This window comes from Mya arenaria, chromosome 13 (assembly GCF_026914265.1).
Source record: "Mya arenaria isolate MELC-2E11 chromosome 13, ASM2691426v1".
NCBI classification, from domain to species: Eukaryota; Metazoa; Mollusca; class Bivalvia; order Myida; family Myidae; genus Mya; species Mya arenaria.
This window is the reverse complement of record NC_069134.1, coordinates 6,608,387-6,629,365: the sequence shown is the minus strand read 5'-3', so window position 1 is coordinate 6,629,365 and position 20,979 is coordinate 6,608,387.

Sequence of the window (20,979 nt, the reverse complement as noted above, 5' to 3'; positions counted from 1 at the left end):
TAGAAGGTACGTTGTTTATGTCTTGTTTAGTTCCTGTTAGGCCTTAACCTTGTGCCTTTATTCTTGATAAACACACATAGTTTTTTATATAGTATACATGTTCTGCGTTGTTTGTGGAGTTCAGTTGATCCATGTTTCTGGTTTGTGATTGTATGTTTTTGTGTTGTATGTCGTTTACCCTGTGCCATTAAACGGGGTTTATTTTTAAACTTTCGGCTACTGAGCTTGTTTCTTTAGTTTTTCATATCAATATTGAAATAGTGTATTTGTTATATACTAGGCTACAGGGCATGTCCGTGTATTTTCCATTATATCATTTTAATATAAAAGAAGAAGATATAATTCCATTAGGAAAGCGCTCATTATTAAATTAAATTATTAAAACTCTTATTTACAAGCCTTAAATATATAACTTTTTTTTAAATAAGTCGAACACATAATACAAATATAAACATCTTCTTTATGGCACCAATAAACAAAATATTCATTTTTTTCCAGATTGTTGTATACTGACACTTTGTAATTTAATTCGAATCTAAGTCGCCACTATACAATTGTTCATTTCTGTTTCGTGGATGGAAAAGTTTTGCCATAACCAATTGTTTCACGTCATTCTGCAGGACGTCTGAATTGCTCATCATACAAAAACATCGTACATATTGTTGTTGTTATAATTTCAGAATAATTAAGCCATTGATACAAAGCTTAATAATACCATTTGCCGGCAAAAATTCTGTATTTTGATAAATGGTATCACGGAGGTTTTGATATATGGTATCATGAGGAACGATATCAATATTGGTGACATCAGATCATTTAAAACCAAACTCAAGTACCCTCAACATCGGTTAGAATAGTTGTCTAATCGAAATGTTTGTATCGTTTTTTATTGACTTTCGAAATATTGTCGAGCACTCAAAATAATACCTAGAGCAATCTAACAGTTGGAAAATAATGGAGACTGTTAAGCTATGATGGTTAATTTTCAGACGGAACAGAACCACTTTTAAAATATTATGTGTATGGTCAAATTAATAAAAATATATTAAAAATATATATCTAGTAAATAACAGGCCGTTGTTTACCAATACAACTCAATTTGTCATTGTTGATATATAATCAGCTACCTAGTACCAAGCAAATTAAGATATAACATTGGAACAAGTGAATGAACGAAGAAATGCTTTATTAAAAAACAAAATCTATTTGATATACATGAGGACTATATCTTTAAGCGAATTAACCATATACACGCAAAACGATTGACATATTGGTTAGCATTTTCCAAGGCGTTGCGCATCATCTCTTTTGTATTTCTATGAACCATTCATTAAAAATTATTACAACCGCTACAGCATAATAAGTCATTCAGAAAATTGATATGAAAGTTAAACCTCAATTTCTTAACAATTTTAATGAGACTGACACGATAGTTTGCCTGCGATATCACATTTATTAAAAAAACTGTCACATCTTGTGTCGACATACGTAGTAATACCCTCTTGTTCATATGTTCTTACACGCTGACCTAGTATTCTCAATTTATAGAAAGGTTTGTATTATTTGCACTTAAATAAGCTCTAAATTGTTCAACAAATAATGTTTTCGCTCCATGCCTTATCTGCATCATTTCCTGTCACTTGTGAATAGACAGTTTTTGTTGTAAGAGATTTGTCTCTATCCCTTCGAATAGAGAAGAAAACCTATTCCGGCAAATGATTCTGATGCAGGAGAAATAATCAATTAAAGCGGAGCTCCTTAATAGTCGGATATTTTCGGTTTTAAAGTAATTGTCATGAATTGTATTTGTATAACATTACGCGCGAACTTACGTAACGTGACGTCGCGGCGTATGGACTTAACGTCGACGTCACTTCCGTTGATTTGTATATATAATTGTTGAGTAAAAAGGATCGAACCTGACACGACGGGTTATTTACTTACTCAGTCTTACAAAAATAGTATTTAGACCAATAACCGCTCAAACAATAAAAGGTGTTAGTTTGATCAGCATATACGAGCTTATCATGTCATGTGAAATAATATGATTCTATAATTGATCATGCACATTGTGTCTATAAATCAGTATAACCTGAAGGTGATCCCCACTATATTAACAAACTAACTGTTACATTTAATCACAAGACAGACGGTATTTAGGCTAATAAATACAATGCATGTGTTGTTACATGTAACATATCATATTCATGAGCCAACACCCCGTAAATATCATACCAGGTGTACTTGTTTCTCTCAGAACAGACAAAATAACTAGGTTTAAACGCATTGAGTATAGCAGTTGAATCCATAAAAAATATGATTGAAAAGTATGAAGACATAGCCAAAATTAATATTTAATCATTGTAACAAGCATTTCACTTCAATTGCAAGATACATATAAACACGTCGGTGTGTGACATTCATACGTGAATACACCCCTAGAAATGTCATTAGTAAAATAACCTTGTGGTTTGGTTTGCCATGGCTGTAACGAAGCCATGTATTGGATGATTTTAAAATACCTTGAAACGGTGCCAGTATAAGGACAAAGACATCTGAACGTCCTAACGGGTTTACTGCGGGCACGAATGGGATTTCAAAATTGGATTTTTGTTAAAAAATATTGCGGTCAGTCCATATTCCTTTATGGGTTATAGAAAAGGATAGTTTAACTATACAATTACTATATGCACATCAACTTTCATTCCTTAAAAGAACGGCAATTCGGCAATTGCGAATATTTGCCGTTGAACGCAACATCTGTGGGTAAATTAGGATTGCAAATCATCACGTAGCAACATAAATAGTGTTCTACCTCATGAGTACAATTTTCCATTCTTAAAATTGTTTACACAATTTTTTCATTGCATCGTGTCGCATTAGACGAACTGTCAGATTCATCAACTCTCCAATCTCGAACAGAACGCACAGCCTCTTCATATTTGTCTAAGCAAGCACGCACATGTGTAACCTTCACCGCGCATAGCCTAAGAGCTTCTGCCATGTACATCCGGTGATCGAAATGAAGCTTCCCCGAGATCAAACACGAGGGAGCCAAGTGCTGACCAGAAAAAAGTCACTGTGAATTGTCCTCCATTCAATGAACGCCGGGCGATTCATCTGAACCTTCCGTTCCGACACTTCTTGCCCTACCCTACAATGTATTAATTTACGTATGACTTTTACTGCAACTTTGCCATTCACTGCATATGAATCTGATGATTTCTCACAGTTTAATCAGGTTTTCATGAATGACTCATTCAATAACTGCTGCTTTTGCCATCACGAGCTAAGAACTGACTTGTAAATGGCTAAAACCATTTTGATTTGAAAACTAAAAACTTAAAAATCACAATCGTTTTTGTATGAATTTGAAAATAACAAAGAAAACTAAAAAAATATTCGAACTAAGGACAATTGGCTGGCAAGACAGGACATTCCCACTGGACTACAGCGGCAACTATTTATTTAAATTATTGTGCGATCCTATAAGCACAATTAATGGTTTTATCGAAATTTGCTAACATCGACGAGAAGTAGTCGACATGGAATTTTTTAGTTTAATCTTGAGCCAATTTAAGTAGAATGGAAAAGACGTTAGAATAAAGCTGTCTTTTTCTCAACACATTCCGCTATTAGATAAAAGGTGAATAAAATGTGTTCACGACGCTTACTGTAGCCTGTTATTTCCGTTTCGTGTTGGTGCCTTTAAGCAAGCTTACTGTTTAAATCCGAGAATGTTGCTTCCGGTTTTTATGGTGATGTTTTAAAAAAAAATCGTAAAATTAAAATGTTTCGAGCAGGTAGTTTGGCAGATAGACTCAATAAATTGCCTGAATTTTATTAAAACCGTGGACATTAAGGCAATAGTTTGAAGAGTACTTGCCTTCTAGTTTTTGAAGATGAATTCCTGAAACAAAATATAGGGTTGAATATAGCATCCTTACACAACTTTGCTTTCTATCCTTTGATTTTACGAAATTTTGCGGATACATGTTATCTTTAAAAACGTCTTTGTCCGGCTCGGAATGTTTTGGCATTTTCTTAAAATATTTTACATAGGTTATCATTTCGAAGAAAAGATTAGCTAATATATGTCGCTTTTATTTGTAATAATGTTTCCTTTATTTGTTGCCAGTTTTAGTACAATGATGCTTTTTATTATGAAGCTTTTTGATCAGACAGTTTTAAACCTTTTATTTTCTAAGGCAGCTTGTGTGTGATGCTCATAGTTTCAAACAATGACTGCATCGTATCTTTGAACAGTTTTGGCATTAGGTACTCTTAATTGTATTCCTCCGTCTGCAGATAGAATTGGAATCTCTAATCATTGAAGTACTTGAGGTTTACCTATCATTTATTATTATTTGATTTATTATTAAGTTTCCTTAAGTTAATGCATACTTTGATAAGATTGATATTTTACGTTTTCTCTTAATTCAGGATTGTTGGGAAAAGAGTGAGGTTTGTGCACGTAAGTTGGTTTAAACCCCGAGTAAATTTACATTGTACTGACCGTTCCACGGCGGTACCTAACAATCCTTGATAAACATACCTAGTTTTATGCACTGTGCTGTTTGTGGAGTTTTGTGCTGTTGTTCCATGTTTCTTGTTTGTGTGTTTTTGTGTTTGTGCTCTATGTCTTTGGCGTTTACCCAGTGCAATTTAACCAGGTTTATGTTTAAACATTAAGCTACTGAGCTTGTTTCTGTAGTTTTTCTCTTAAGTATTGAGGAAGTTCTTTGAATGGATTGGCTATATCAAAATTTTGAAGTTAAAGAATTTTGCATAGAAGCTTGCCTGAAAACTGTTCAGTTTTTATAACGTTATGGTTATAAAAACGCGCTTATCTTTCAATATGACAAATATTTTGAAAGACATAACGATACTACCTTGGCTAATGGGGCAAATAAATTGCCACTCAAACAAAGTATGTAATTATTTCTGAATGCGTGTTATAACACGATACAAGACATACAAATATCTTCATTTCAAATTGGGTATATGCTTACAAGAAACCTTAGCGCAATGAGCTATTTTCCGTTATTCGTTCAATGCTTTTACAAGTGAACTGACCTAACGTTTGAGACCGTGTTCCACAACATATGCAACAATTCAATTTATTTTGATTTAATTTATTTTTCAGTACAAACTTATTTCGTCTAAGTCGTCTGTTGTTTGGCTTATTACACTACAGCTGAATCGTTTACGGAGATGGGTTTCTTCTCTATCGTTACGCGTATCTGACTTTTAACAGCGAATAATAGCCATTTCACAATTGTCTGGAAATCCTGCAGATAAAGCATGGCTGCAACTTCGAGACCGAAGGATAATTATGATGAACTTTAAGGAGTTTTAATGTAAAGGAAGAACAATATAGAGCAAGATATTGATAAGATATAAAAGTAATGTTTGTTTTCACATCGTATCTGATGCTGGTGCCAGATAATGACATCTCGTGGTACTGCTCAGTTGCTATTTGTTATCTCAAGATCTCGACCTCACATAAGTACCACAACGTAAGATAAGTGTAAAACTATATCAGAATAATATCTATGTTTCATTTCGACAATTATTGTAGCCAGTTTTGATAATATTTAACCAGTTTGCTAAAATATTGGGTCCCTATTATTTGTGAACTGCTGTGAGCATCTGACGTGAGCGTTATACATACTGTGTTGCGAATTTGATTGACTAAAAGAAACGTATACTTATAATAAAGGGATAGCAATTGGGCGAATGGAAGTTCTATCAAATGATAAACCATTATTTTGTAACGAAACTATGTTAAGTTACATTGCTGGTATTATTACAAAGATATGTATAAACGGTGTTTTTGTCATTGTGTACTATCAAACGTAAAAGTGGTTAATGTTGAGAGCGAACTGAATAGGTTAGTTGATGTTATGGAGACCATAAATCACCAATACATTTCAAGATTCTTGCGTTCCAAATTAATTGACGATGTAAAGAAAATTTGCGAGTAAACGATACAAAGTATGATGGCTTCTAGTGTTGCTAGTCAAGCGTTTCATTGTTATCCGTAATCAGAATCCCTTACGTTAAAGACGTCAAATAAAAGACACTGATGTCAAGCTGCAACTCGACTTTAGGCACTGAAAGTGTTAGAATAAGCATTAAAGTTATCCTATATTGGTGTTGAAGGAGGAATGTACCAACATGAGGTAGATGGTTTGTCATTATTTAGGTAATGGCAAAAAGTGCCACATTCCTAGAGGCGACTTAAATTAGAATTGCATAGTTTAAGCGACGGTTTAAATATACATCGGAAGTAAAAGTTTATTTATATGGAGAGATAAAAAACCCTTACATATCGATGTAAACTAGGGAGCATTAATGTGGTCATTTCTTGGTGCCATAACACATGATATTGGTACTTTTCTGTAACGTTTATTTAATTTATTGCAACATTTTATTTATTTAACATGTTAATGCAATTAGCATACCAATACGTTATAATTGCGTTAAGCCTGCCTATGCCAATATTTACTTATAATAATAGTTTTACTAGAGTTACCAGTCCAAAATTAGGTTAAGACAATAACCTCTTGCTATACAAGAAACGAAGCAAAATTTCGGCTCTACCGCTTCACAGACCTTAACAGCGCATTACAGTTCTAACCCATAAATGACAGTGCATTCGGCACATCCTACGCGTCCTTTATGGTCCACGGTCGATGTAAACGGTTGTCGTATTCGACCATAGCCCTCTTTCTGACTTGTTTCTCCTCATTAAAGGCCGCGACCTCGTAGCCGCAACTGCCGGCTGGAACTGATCAGTGATGTAAATATATGTGACCCTCACATTCCTATTGCTAATATGGATTTGCTGGCGTTCACTGAAAATACCAAAGTTGTACACCATGCTGCGGTGTCCCCGGTCATTTTCATTTCCTAAATATCAAAATTATCTTATATGGAGAGCTGTATATGTACCAATTTGTAAAACAAGTACATCGACCAAGAAAGTATCGTCTTAACACATATTCTAAGGACAATTTCGGCAATTCAACTGTGAAAGTTGTATACTAGTAATTGCATCGACAACATATGTGTAGTGATTTCTATGTTAAATAAAATGGTAATATAAAACTGAAAATGTATGAAAACGTGATGTGTTTCTCGTGCTGTATAAAAAAAAACAGTCCGATGATTATGTTTACAGTTATTTCTTAAGCAGTGTCTACCATTCCTTAGTTTATTCAAAACTATTTTGCTAGTTGGGATCAAACGTGTTTGATCGCATGGATTGTTCCGACTTTTTCTCAATGTTAAGCCACTATCCGGATGAATGATGCAATGAAAATTACCGCATTCATACAATTCATGTTCAAGCTCACCATCAGGATAACTAACTTCCAAAATGGAAAATGTGAACACATTTTGAGTTATATTTTTGTAATACATTGTCACTTATGAAAATAAAGCTTGCTTAACTAATGTAAACACAATTATATTCATTTCAAGTAGTTATTTGACGCTTCGACTTATAAACATGTTTAATAATTTATCATCATTTTTAATATTCATAAAAATGTCCTACATGTATACTGATGATAGTATCATTTGCAATATTGTTCAGTCAAACCCCATTGGCTCGAACTTCCCAGAGACCTCGAAAATACCTCGAGCCTCAGTGAAATCGAGACAAGCGGGAATATTTACCTTCAGTATAAAGAAATCGCCTTTTACCTCCAGTTCGAGCCAATGGGGAAATTGAGCCAAGCGAGTTACAGCCAACAGGGTTCGACTGTATACTAAAATTTGACTCTATTTGCCACGCTTAACTTTTCTTTAACGCATTCATTCTAAGCTGGAAAAGGTGAACAGAATTTCTACAACAGGCACTGAAACCCTTATTGGCATTAAAGTAAGTACACTGCAATACATCGAACAATCATTGTACACCTCGTTTATATAATGGTACGTATTTGCATATATCTGCTTTATCGTAATACAGGTTAACGTTAAATATGTGTCTGTATACATTCAAACGATGGATGAATATCCAACTTCCCCGCGATCTTATACAGACTTAATCTACAATGTAGATTATTACACTTTGATGATGGATTTCCAAGGTAGTCAAAAGTTCGGTGAGCTTAACGAAGGTGTTTGAATGAATTGGTTACATAAATATTTTGAAGTTTATGAGCTTTGGACATTAGCTTGATTGAAAACCGTTAGTCCTATTGACAAGTTTCATTATGGAAAACCTTTGACAGTTTCTTTTAATATAACAAACTAATTATAAAAGGCAATACGGTAATAGCTTGGTATGTGGAGCAATTAAGACTGCCAACAAACAAAATTTGTAATAATTAACGATAAACGTGTGATAAATTCAATGCTTTTAACAGTGAATAAACCATGACGTTCCAGAACGGTGCCGCAATTTTTCAATTCATTTTTTGATTCATGTTGTTTTTCAGTATATACAATCTTTCTCCAAGCAGGCTAATTATATTGCAGCAGATTCGTTTGTGTCAATGGGTTGCCTTCTCTATCTTGACGGCTATCTAGACAAACCTATTACAAAGAAGAACAGAATTTCACATTTGTCTGGAAATCATGCAGATAAGGCAATGCTGCAACATCGAGAGCTAGGCTTAATACGTTGAGCATAAAAACACTTTAAAATGAAGGTCAAAGAATGTACAGCATGCAATAAATATGAACAAAGAAACAATGTACATTACATATGCTATCATAAAGTAAAACAACAATAAAAGAAGTGATTGTAGATGCATAACCGGGACAAATAAGTTTTGGGGTCTGAATGTATCCGACTATTTAGGAGCTCCATTTAAATTGATAGCAGAATCATTTGCCGGAATGGGTTTCCTTGATCACAAATCATTGCCTGTTCACTAGTGGCAAAAACTGATGAAGGTAAGACAAGGCTGCAACTTCGAGAGCGAAAGCCTTATTGGTCTAAAACTTAAGAGCTGATATAAAGTGTAAATAATACAATGCGTGATGTAAATGGAGGATACCAGGTCAGTGTTCAAGAAAATGTACACAAGAGGGTATTACTACGCATGCCAATAAAATAGGAGCATACATTTCGACATAATTAATGTTAAAACCTTAAACAGCTGTGAGGGTTGATATTTTTTAATATATATGTTATCGCCGGTTTCTAACCTTATAATACATTGAATGTTAGCAGGCAAAAACGGTATCAGTTTCATCGAAATGTTTCACTTTCTTACCGTTTTTTGCATGATTAAGTACGATGTAGCGGTATAATTATGTTTCGAATAACAGGTTCATCGAAATACAAAAGATGATGATGCGCAACGCCTTGAAAAATGCTAACCGGCTTTTGGGTTGAGATTCTATATCAACATTGACAGATGAATTAATTTTAATTGGTAAACAACGGACTGTTTTTCAATGAATATGTATTTATTATACGATGATGTGATAAATTTGAATATAAACATAGTGTTTGTTTTAAATATCGTGTCTAATAAAAGAGCCAGATACTGGCATATCATGGTTCTGTTAAAGAGTCGCCATTATTTTCCTGCCATTCGTGGGCTCTACATATTATTTTGAGTTCCCAACTTTATTTGTCTAAAGACACCAATTCCATAATTGTCACAACGTAATATGTTTTGAAAACATAACAAGAACGATACATGCATTTCGATTAGACAACTATTCTAACCAATGTTGAGGGTGCTTGAGTTTGGTTTGGAGTTTTGTGCTCTTCTTCCATGTTTCTTGTTTGTTATTTTTGTTTTTGTGTTCTTTGTCTTTGGCGTTTACCCAGTGCCATTAAACCAGGTTTTGTTTTAACTTATTGCTACTGAGCTTGTTTCTGTAGTTTTTCACATAAATATTTAAATGATCTGATGTCATCACTATTGATACCGTTCCTCTTGACACCATTTATCAAAACCTCCGTGATACCATTTATCAAAACCACCATGCAATGTAGCAAATGGGGATTTTCAGGTTTGTTTCAAAAGTTAACCTTTTCTGGTATTATAACAATAATATGTACGATGTCTTTTATATTGTGTAATATCAGACGTCCTTCAGACTGAAGTGAACCGATTGTGAAGTGAATGGTGAGAGTTTAAATGTTGAATATTCAATTTGGGTAAAAGGAAGTGTTTATAGCTTAACTTATACATATGTTATGAGTCCCGCTTAAATTATCACTTCCAAAAAGAATGCCGCCGTCACATTTTACTAGAAACCGATTCCGAAATCCCTTTTCTGCATGCAGTAAAGCAGAAGTCTTTGATGGCCAATTGCTGTTGTAACCATAAAATAGCGCTTGTCTTATTGCTGAGAGCGTATAAAGCCAAGTGCATAATACGCAATTACTGATATAGTTTTGTCTCCTCTTCACGTAGATTTATATGCATGTTTTCTCTTGGACAAGCTCTAAATGCTAATCACCGAAAGGTGTTTATTTTTAACCAGCACTTAAGCGCATTGCAATTCCTTGATGGCAAAGATTAGCATTTGACTGTTTTTGGATACATACGACCAGACGTTTTACGTAGACATATGACAGCCTCTGATTTAAAAGCCATTCTGTCGGTCAGAAATGATTAACAAATAAGGCAAATTATATATTATATACTTATCGAAAATGATGAAATAAAGAAACTACAGACATTGTACCCATTACAAGAATCGATAGTATTATCTAGCTCTTGGCACAACTATCAAAATAGTTTCTATATAGAAAACCAACATTACACCACACACAGGTTGCACACATATCAATGAATCGTTAATCAGTAAATTCAATGTCACAGCCAATGGGCGCGACCAGATCTTATCAACTCTTAACCCACGTAACCCAGATTGCATCCAAAATGGCTATGCCTAAGTAATAGTATATCATTTATATAATCGTAACTAACTATAAGTTCCGTAACGATTTACCCTCCTGATTCTTTAAAAAACATAAATGGAGAATACAATTACATACACGTGCATAAATTCATAACTGATGTCATAAATTATTCATTTATTGTTGTAAAATCGCTCTTCGTAATAAAAGGATTGTAGGGCCTGCGTCACGTAATCATTCAACCACGAGTGCCTCTGTCTGCGACGGCAATAATGCAAACAGTCTTAATTCATTGGGGTATTTAATATGTCTTCGGGTTTAAAATATTCGTGAAATACCCAATATCTTGGGACTTGCTAAGTAATGACCATGTCTCTGGCACTAATTCGAAAATCATAGAGACATTTAGGAATGCGTTTGCGATATTGATGAATAAAGTGATTGGATGCAGACTCTTTGCACTTAATGTGTTAATAAATTGACCATGAAGCAGTTTACATATTAAGATCTAGGTTCTAGTACCGCTTTTACAACGTGGTTTATTATGGTATTATCAAGCTCGCATATCACACTGGCTGTTATACAAGCATTGGTGGTGCGTTTTGCGCTGAACATTAATAAAGTTAGCATTTATATCTTGTCTTAATCAAAGTTTTCATTGCATCATTCAGAACAATACATCCGACCTCTGTGTTATTTTTAAGCAGACCAGTAATAAACACAATCATTTACGTAGTGGTAGATTTACTGTTCAGATTATTTTGTGTTAAAACTATTTTAATAACGCAAAATGATATTAAATGTAAATGTATTTAATGTTGATTGCAGTACGTTGAAATAAGATCAGATATAGCAGGGTTTAATTTCTTTGCTATTCATTATTACAATTTATATATATCAACTAAGTGTAATGGATACATTATTGTTATCATAAACACAGGCTAATATATTATATATAATACACACTATGTTTTGATTCTAATAAGTAAACAATCGCAACAACAACGAACGATTAAAAAATGGGATTGACTGGTTGTACCAGAAAAATAAATCTCAGCTTCGACCCCTTCCTGGTTAACGTCCTCATGTAGCCACCATTACCTGCCAATGATCAGATGAATTAACTTCCTATTGTGTGTCGGTGCCCTGATAGAATTAAGCACTCTATAAGGAAGGCGCGGTGCGTGTTAGCAATAGTTCCGGATAAAATAGTATTAATTACTGAAATATTGGAATCCCATGGCTTTTAATATTGAGACTTGTGAATACTATCTTACCACCCGTTAGGAACGATATTGATTACTTGGAATCTATACGATTTTTTGTCAACTTGAGTGATGAAACATTGAACGTCTCATTATAGATAGAAGAACACACTAAACAACTGATCACTTTTATTCCAATTATCATTCGCTTGAACTTTATAATAAAAGTCTAGACTGTGTTACATTAAAACGGTTCTTCAATCTTTAATTACGAGATATAGCCACCGTGGGACAATTGTAAGAACCCTGACAATAGAACAACAGGCTACACGGATATAATTCAGCCTTATTGTTCAAACATAATGCCTCTAAACTGGCTGATCGTTAAACCTGAATGAGTCCGGCATCCAAAGTAAGTAAACATAAATATAAAAAATTCGGGAAATCTGAAAGTAGATACAATAAACTGTCTCCTTTTTTAAATTCTATGAACTGGATATAAATAATAATTGCAGTTGTCAGTTATACTGTCTGATAGACATACAGTTTAGCTATTTATGACATAAAACGTACACGTCCGCATCGGAGGCATGATTTAGCCTTTTCAGACAAATCGGAAACTACATTTGTTTCGTCATTCGTATAGGTTATCCAATGTGACAATATCGTTATGAATACGGGCAATATGTGAATCAGTAGTGAAATGAAATAGCATGAAATGCCAAAGTAATAGTGCGAGGATACAGATGCAGAACACGTATTGAAGAAAAATAGAGTATGATGTTGATATTTTGGAAAAATACTTAATGAAGATTTTGTTTGTCGAATCTTCCCCCACAAATAGGTTTTGAGTTGGGATTGGGGTCGGGGTTTTGCACTGGTGTACAGGATTAGGGTGTGGGTCGGTAGGTTGGTTTGTAGGTCGGTCAGTCGTTTGAATGGTTTTGTCCGGACGATAAAAAGTCGAAGGATTTTCATTATTTTTTGCACACATTTTTAAAACAATAAGTCCAGTTTAAATTTTACTTGTGTAACAATTCCCTGAATTTCACAGAGTAAAAGCCTTTTTACTTAAGAATTTGCCAAAGTACGGAGTTTGTACCATAACTCATGCAAAGAGTGGCGGATTTTAAAAACAACATCAATGACCCATATTTCTAACATCATGAAATACAGGTCAAGTTTTACTTAAGTTAAAAGCCACTAATTTTTGACGGAGTTAATGACCCTTTGATTTCTGATTTATTAGAAGGTTGACATATTCAATTATATTTGGTTCACATGTTTAACAGCAACTTTAGGTCAAGTTAGACTTTGATTAAAAAACCAATATAGTTTACGGAGATGTGTTCCCTTCGCATTTTAGAACATGTCCAAAAATGTCCAGACACCAAATAAATACGTAGTAATGACCCATTTCAGGTAAATTTCGATTTTGGATACACAACAGTAATTGTATCAGATGATATTTGCCCTTTTTCATTTTTAAAATTGACAAATATTTGGTTTCCAGACAATACCTCATAAAAGTATTGACGGAAAATACCGAAACTTTGCATTCGTCTCTTGGTAAGTCATATATACCTGACCGATACCGCTACCAATGGTTTACAATGTAATACCCGTGTATCTTTATCTTCCACACAGACCGATTGCTTTTAAGTTTAATCAGTACATTTAACACGCAGTTAAATAGGACGTAACGTTTTATTAATTTAAATCAAGTTTTACTTGAAGATGACCCAACACATTTTCGTTTTCTCAGAATGCAAGGTTTATGAGGTATTTTTATGTTTCGCTCACTTACCCTTACTAAAATGTTTTTGTTTGTTTTTAATGTACTTAAAATGAAACAATGAAGGTTTAATAAACGTGTGTATGCTGGTTTCAAGTCAAGATGAAATAACAAAACAAATGATGTTAGGAGCGTGTTATAAATCCTGATTCTTTTGTTTACAAAGCTTATGATACGAATAATGCCCGTTATTTTTCTATAAATAAATGGTTTGTATCTGTACAAAAGTCGTTTTAACTTGCATATTCTTTCTTATTCATATTCACTGTTTCGACAATCCCAAGATGGTAGTGTAGCTAGACTATATGATGTATACTTACTTGAAACAGTATGAACTGCTTCATATATATATATATATATATATATATATATATATATATATATAGGAATTAAAACATCATATTTTGCATTAGAAATCATGTCTGAAATGTTTTAAAAATGATCATTTTGACATGGTTGATATATTCAGTACTTAATATATTCATAGAAGAAGATGGATACAGAAATGTTGGGAGGGAAATTTTCTACTTACACTTGCCTAATCATTAGACACGTTGGCATTGTATGCCAGAACTTGAAAGATTATTGTTAAATAGTAGTGTAAAGACCATTAACAAAATAAATATATTGATAATATATCCTTTTAAGTGATAAACGTCCTTATACTACATATCAACAATGGAGCATTTAGTGTACATTCTTTTCCCCGGAACTATTGGAAATATGAATCCTTATATAACGACAATGTTTGTTTGTAAGATATTGATGTTCTTTAAGTAACATTAACCTGACTTGACTTTGAAAGGGATTGACATGGATTGTCTCAACAGTTTTATGCTTAGAAAAGTCAATCGTGTGGTTACAGGACGTTTCACTGTAATTTTATTGTGTTATTTACTATCAATTTATGCCCCCTCATACTAGTGCTATAGATAAACATTGTGCGTTACACATTGATGTTTTAACAATAAGCGTTGTATTCGTTTGAATCAATTTGATTTGATACGTATTTATGCATATAAGAGATGCCTACAAGCAAATATCATAACTTACCATACTTGAATGTCTATGAGATCAAAATACAATACCATACATCAAACAATCTCTAAAACAGTTGCAATTAATTCGCCCTGGCACTTGTTTAGGGTATAATTTTGCCTACGTTATTTGTTATGAAAGGAATACCGTATATTTTCAGCGGTCTGATAAAAACATAATCTAGCAGTTCGATACAGAGGGTAAACAAATTATCGAAAAAGCGCCGTGCCTGATGATAGCCCGGAAGTTTTGAGAGATCGATTTGTTGTGAAGATGATTTAAATAAAGCTTTTCATACAAAGTAAAAACGGTAACAGTCGGTATGTAATGCAAATCCTGTTACTCTCAAAAAGTATCATTTGATTGCTGTAGTATTTATAATTATATTAATGCCTCTAAAAGTTATTTCACAATGTCCTTTGAAAACGGTAACGGAACGGCAAAATAATTCATGCAAAAATACTTAGGGACAAAATATTCTATTGGTTGCTTTAATTGTACTGCAACTAATCATTTCCTATCATGATGTATATCTAGACTGACCCTTTTCAACGAATAACAACCATTTCACAACTCTCTGGAAATTATACAGATAAAGCACTTCTGCAACACAAGGAGAGTAAACCCATTTGATGAGGATATAAAGGGCAAGGAATATAGACGTATATTGTTTACAAAAGTTTTTAATGAGAGATTAAATGAGTTGGCTGAAAATTACCATGTATACATAGAAGCACAAGCTGGATTTAGAAAGAAAATGGGCACGGTTGATAATATATTTGAACTACACGGTATTATTTCAGGACAGGCTCTTAAAGCGATTTTTAAACTAAAAAGTTGTTTAACTTAATATCCTACTCTGTCAATTAAGCACAGATTAGTCCTGTTTGATAAACTATTTTTTTCCAATATTAAGCTAGGGTCGGAAGTATGGGGACTACACAAAAATTATACAATTAGAAAGAGTACACCTGAATTTTTGTAAGGATTTATTATGTGTTAGAACACAGACTCAAAACAATTTTATATATGGAGAGCTTGGTAGAACAACATTGTTAGCTAAAAGTTCTACAAGTGTCATACGATATTGAAAGAAAAATATTCAAATGAAGACTATTAGATACGTTAGGATATCGTATGATCAAATGTATGTTGATTTAGATGATAATGAAAATTTTAAATCCTGGGCTTTTTTGGTGAGGCATTTACTCCAAACATTAGGCTTTAATCATGTTTGGATGTACCAAAGTGTTGGAGTTGTTAACTTATTTATGTCTGCAGTCAACTTATTGTGTTGTTTCGTGAGTTCATGGTCCCGATTTCCCGAACGACAGCGACCAATTGAGATTTAAAAGCAAATTAAGGAGTGCACTATACAATGTATTGTCCTCTCACGATGGCTGCAATGATATCGTTGCTATCCTTCTACCATTACTGTTAATATATCGTTAACATCAAAGCTTTGCATCTGCCCAGCATCATTCATACGTAATTAGAACGGAATTTTAAGCCCCTAAAAAGCTCAGATCATGGTTCGATATCTCTTGATGAGCTCGAGAGTCCCGTTTGTAAAACATGTACAGGTATCTCGAGACATCTGTCCATCTTGCGCTCGCTTTGAGTAGGGAAACATTTAAAAGGCACCACGCAGTCCTCGCCAATTGTGAGAATATCACACAGCCACACTACGTTCTAGATAGACATTGGTAAGACATCAACAGGTGTAATTGAAGTTTATTATGTCAATTATTGCTTCTAATATCAGTAAAATGTTAATTTCTGTCTTTGAATTCGCGAAATATATCGATCACCTAGTTTCTTTTCTGGTAAAATTAAATTTAAAGTAATGAATAAAAGGCGCATTTCAAGAATCAGAAAATACTTTTGTTTCGTAACTCATTTGTAAGCAAATATCACAATGCTGTTATGCAAATAAGGGGAATATGTAAATCCGTAGCAAAATGCTATCGAAACAAGTTCTAAAACAAAGAGGTGTCTTGAACAAATACTGATTCAGGAATAATGAAAGGAAAGTAACGACGGCTTTAACGGCTGCTTTGGGCAAAACATGAATAACTTATAACTCTGCATCGGATGAAAGAAGATCCAACCACATACGGAAGTAAACGCCCTCATGTAAATAGAGAGAAATTGAGTGAAAAATAGTAAGTTAAAAATGTAAAATTAACTGGTCTTTGATCATTGCTTGTTGTAAGAAACGCTTGGATTATCGGTAGCGTTTTTTGTACTGCATTATTAATAATATATAAATATTATATTTGAACAGGAGCTGTCACAAGAACGTGATAATTGACCCCAAAATGCCACATTGGAAAGACAGACACTAATAGTCGGAATTGTATGGCAAAATAGCCTGGAGTTTGTAAAACATTATAATGATGTTCATATTCATTGACCTTTGACCCTATGATCTCTTAATCAAGAAAATGCATATGCTACTGATCACGAACCAGCTTACCAAATTTGAAGTCTCTAGACCTAACCGTAGTTCACAACAATATATCGAACAAACACTGCACACTTCTATTATGTTATGGTAGCCATCCTGGCACAGTATGTAATTAAACTATTAAAACTAGTTTCTCAGTGTACACTGCAACAGTGAAAGATCATGATTTCGATATAGAATCGACTGCCCCTCGGTTTTTGCATGAATTGGTAATATAAACATTTTGAAGCTTATGTGTTTTTAATACCTTGTAGTAGCTTGATCGAAAAATGTTCGACCTGTTGACAATGACAATAGGTATTATGAAACGCGCTTTTCATTTTCTAATACATATAACGAACCATTTGAAAGGCAGTACGGTATTAGCTTAGCATGTAAAGCAAATAAAACAGCAACCAAGACAAAGTATGTAACGATTTTTGAATTATTATCGTGCTGTTAGTGTAATTATTTTACAAATGAATGGAGCATAACGTTTGAGAACGTTGCCGCTTCTACAATATATGCAACCATTTACTATAGATTTAAGTACAAATTTATTTCGCATAGGAATTCTGTTGTTTGTCTTAATACACTGTACCAAATTCGTTTGCGGAAATGGTTTTCTTCCCGATCCTGACGGATAACTTGACTGCTCTCTTGCAATGAATAACAAGCACTTCATCTCTGTCTGGAAATTATGCAGGTATGGCATGGCTGCAACGTATTTGCTTAACATTAACAAGCTGTAATACAAAGGAAGAAGAATGTACAGCATGTTATAAATTAGGACAGGAACTATTATTGGTTTTCATCATCGTGTCTGATAATGATGCCAGATTATGCCCGTACTGTCTGTTATTTTGGTACTGCTTAGTGCGCTAATGTTCAAAGTTAAATTGTTTACTTTTTTGATCGTAGGTATAGACCTTTCACTGTTTCAACAATTAGAGTGTTCTACATAGTATCTAAAGAACTCGACATCACATAAGTATTAATACATAATGTGTGAAATATCTAACATAATACTACCTACCTATATATCTTTTAGACAAATATTCGTAAAAAGTATTGAGGATATTTCATTAGTCTGCTTAAATATGGGGACTCTATTCGAGCAGTTTAATGGTGTGTTCAATATTGATTACGTTATTTGAATTTTATTGACTTAAAAGAAATCCTCCATGATACTAGTTATATAAATATAGCATGAGATCCAATGAAAACGTTAGAAAATGATTAAGAATTATTTATTAAAGACATAAAGGATACTTATTTCAGGTTAAAAAAACAGGTTGATTATTTTTTTCTCATAAACAGTAAATTGTTTATTTATAAATATAGCCTAATTGAATCTTATGCAACCTTTTTTAAATTTCAAATTAACTACAATGAATTTTAAAAGTAGTTCTCAAAGTTGTTATTTTAAATCCAAAATTTGTAGTGAAAATATCAAATTGATACATTCACTGTTGTTATTTCAATGATAAAACTCCATATTGCACCGAGAAACATGATAAACCCTGTTAGTTGGCTTGTAGTATGACACATATGTGTATATGCGTTTTTCAGATGTTAATATATTTCGCTTTTTATACAAGTGAAAATGTTAAGAGCGATCTGAACTCCGGTAATGATTAATTGCGGATCTGAACGAAACTTGCGAGTAAACGATAAAATACATGGTGGTTTCTATTGTGTGTTTTATTGCTATCAGTGTTCACAAGACATCCCTAATTTAATAGGCTTCCAATAATCCACATAAATTGTTAAAGCTAGAAATGGACTTGCAATACAAAAACTGTTGGGATGCATTATATTCTGCCGATATTTGTATTGAAGGATCCATGAGCCATTATGATCATAATTGTTGTAACGGCGACAAATTCGAGCATTCCAATAAGCTAATCGGTAATGACCACTTAGATTGAGAATTAATGACTTTTATCGATAGTTTGAAATCTCTTTTTGAAATTAAAATAAGTATTATGAGGAACGTGTGTCAGTCATGTGTCAAAATTATTTTCCAAGAACAAGGCCACAGTCATTTAAATTATGTTTTGCAAAAAGAGTTTGCATTATAGACTATTCATAAAATTTACATTCAAATATCTTTCTCTTAAAAGGCAAGGGTTGAAACTTGAAAAAGTAATAACAGAGCAGGAATTGTTATTGGAATTGCTCAAACTGGTTTCATAATGGGTAGCTCTTAATTGTATGGCCGAAAGGCATTTGACAATTTCGCAACCTCTAGATTATTTTCTACCTGGGGATGACATTATGGTTGACCGAGATTTTTCCAAAGGAGAGGATATGAAGCGGCGGGGGAAATTGAACATTCCTGCACTTAGGAGCTGTCGAAACAGGTTATAATCGACTACAGAAGAATTATTGTTTGTCCTAGCGAAACGGCTTCTTACGTCTGTAAGAGGACACTTTTGAAGAAAAAAATAAACTGTATCTATGACATAGTATGAAGATAATCGCATAACAGGCAGTTACTTCATCAGTATTTTCTTCTCCTCATGTAAATTTATATGCATGTGCTCTCATGTTCAAGCTTTTGCTGCTAAAACTAAAAGGTGTTTATTTTAAGTCCTAAAGTCCTAAAGCGCATTCGAATAACTTTAAGGCAAGGGTTAACACTGGACTGTTTTTGGATATACAAGACATGAAGTTCTATGTAGACATAAGGCAGCCTCTGATTTAAAAGCCATTCCGGTATGACAACTGGTTTAAAAAGTCGTCTAATTTCCTCCCTTACGCATTATTGAAAAAAATGATGAAGAGATATGCCAGTCGTTTAACTTGGCAGTATCAATAGAACGCTGCAGTACAATCTCAAAGGTATTTTGGTTTTGCAATACGCGCTGTGTATCTGTCTGTAAATAATGTTTGGCAAACAAGTTATGTGTTTATGTTGAAACGGTTAACATCACTCAAGCTGGAACATGTTGGAGGACTACTTTATTACCATACCTTGTGCTTTACTTAATATTGGCGATATATGTGTACTTGTCTATTATTGTGATAAAAGAGGTAGCATAAAAAAAATATAGCTAATGGGATTTTTTCCTTTATATCACAATATAGTATTAAAAGCAAAAATAAACGAAAAAAATCAATTTGTTGCAATATATGTACGCATGACCTTGTATTATCTTTGTTTTACCTGAATAAAGGGAATGTTTTTTACATATCATTTAAACATATCACACCTGATAACCTCATTCATTCTATTAGTGTTTCGTATGTGAACGAAAGTTACTGAATGTCATGTACACTTTTCACAATTGAGTAATTTTGTTCTATTCTCACTTCATAAAGGGTAAAATATGTTTATTAAAAGGACTATGTCGCCCTTTTTGAATAAATTCAAATGTACAATTTTCTCAATACGTGCGGATTTCATCAAAGGAAAAATGCATAAATATGACATTTATTTTGAAATGTTGATATAATCATAAATAATGTTTCAATTTTATAAAGATAGGCATACCACAGTTAAGTTACTGTTTGAATAGGCGTTTTCTCGATAATGAGCTTGGAATATCAACAAGATTAAATGAATCATTTAAAGATACGGCTAATCAACGTTGAAATGTTTAAATTCAACCACAAAGGCTTTCCAGACCAAACCATTGCGAAG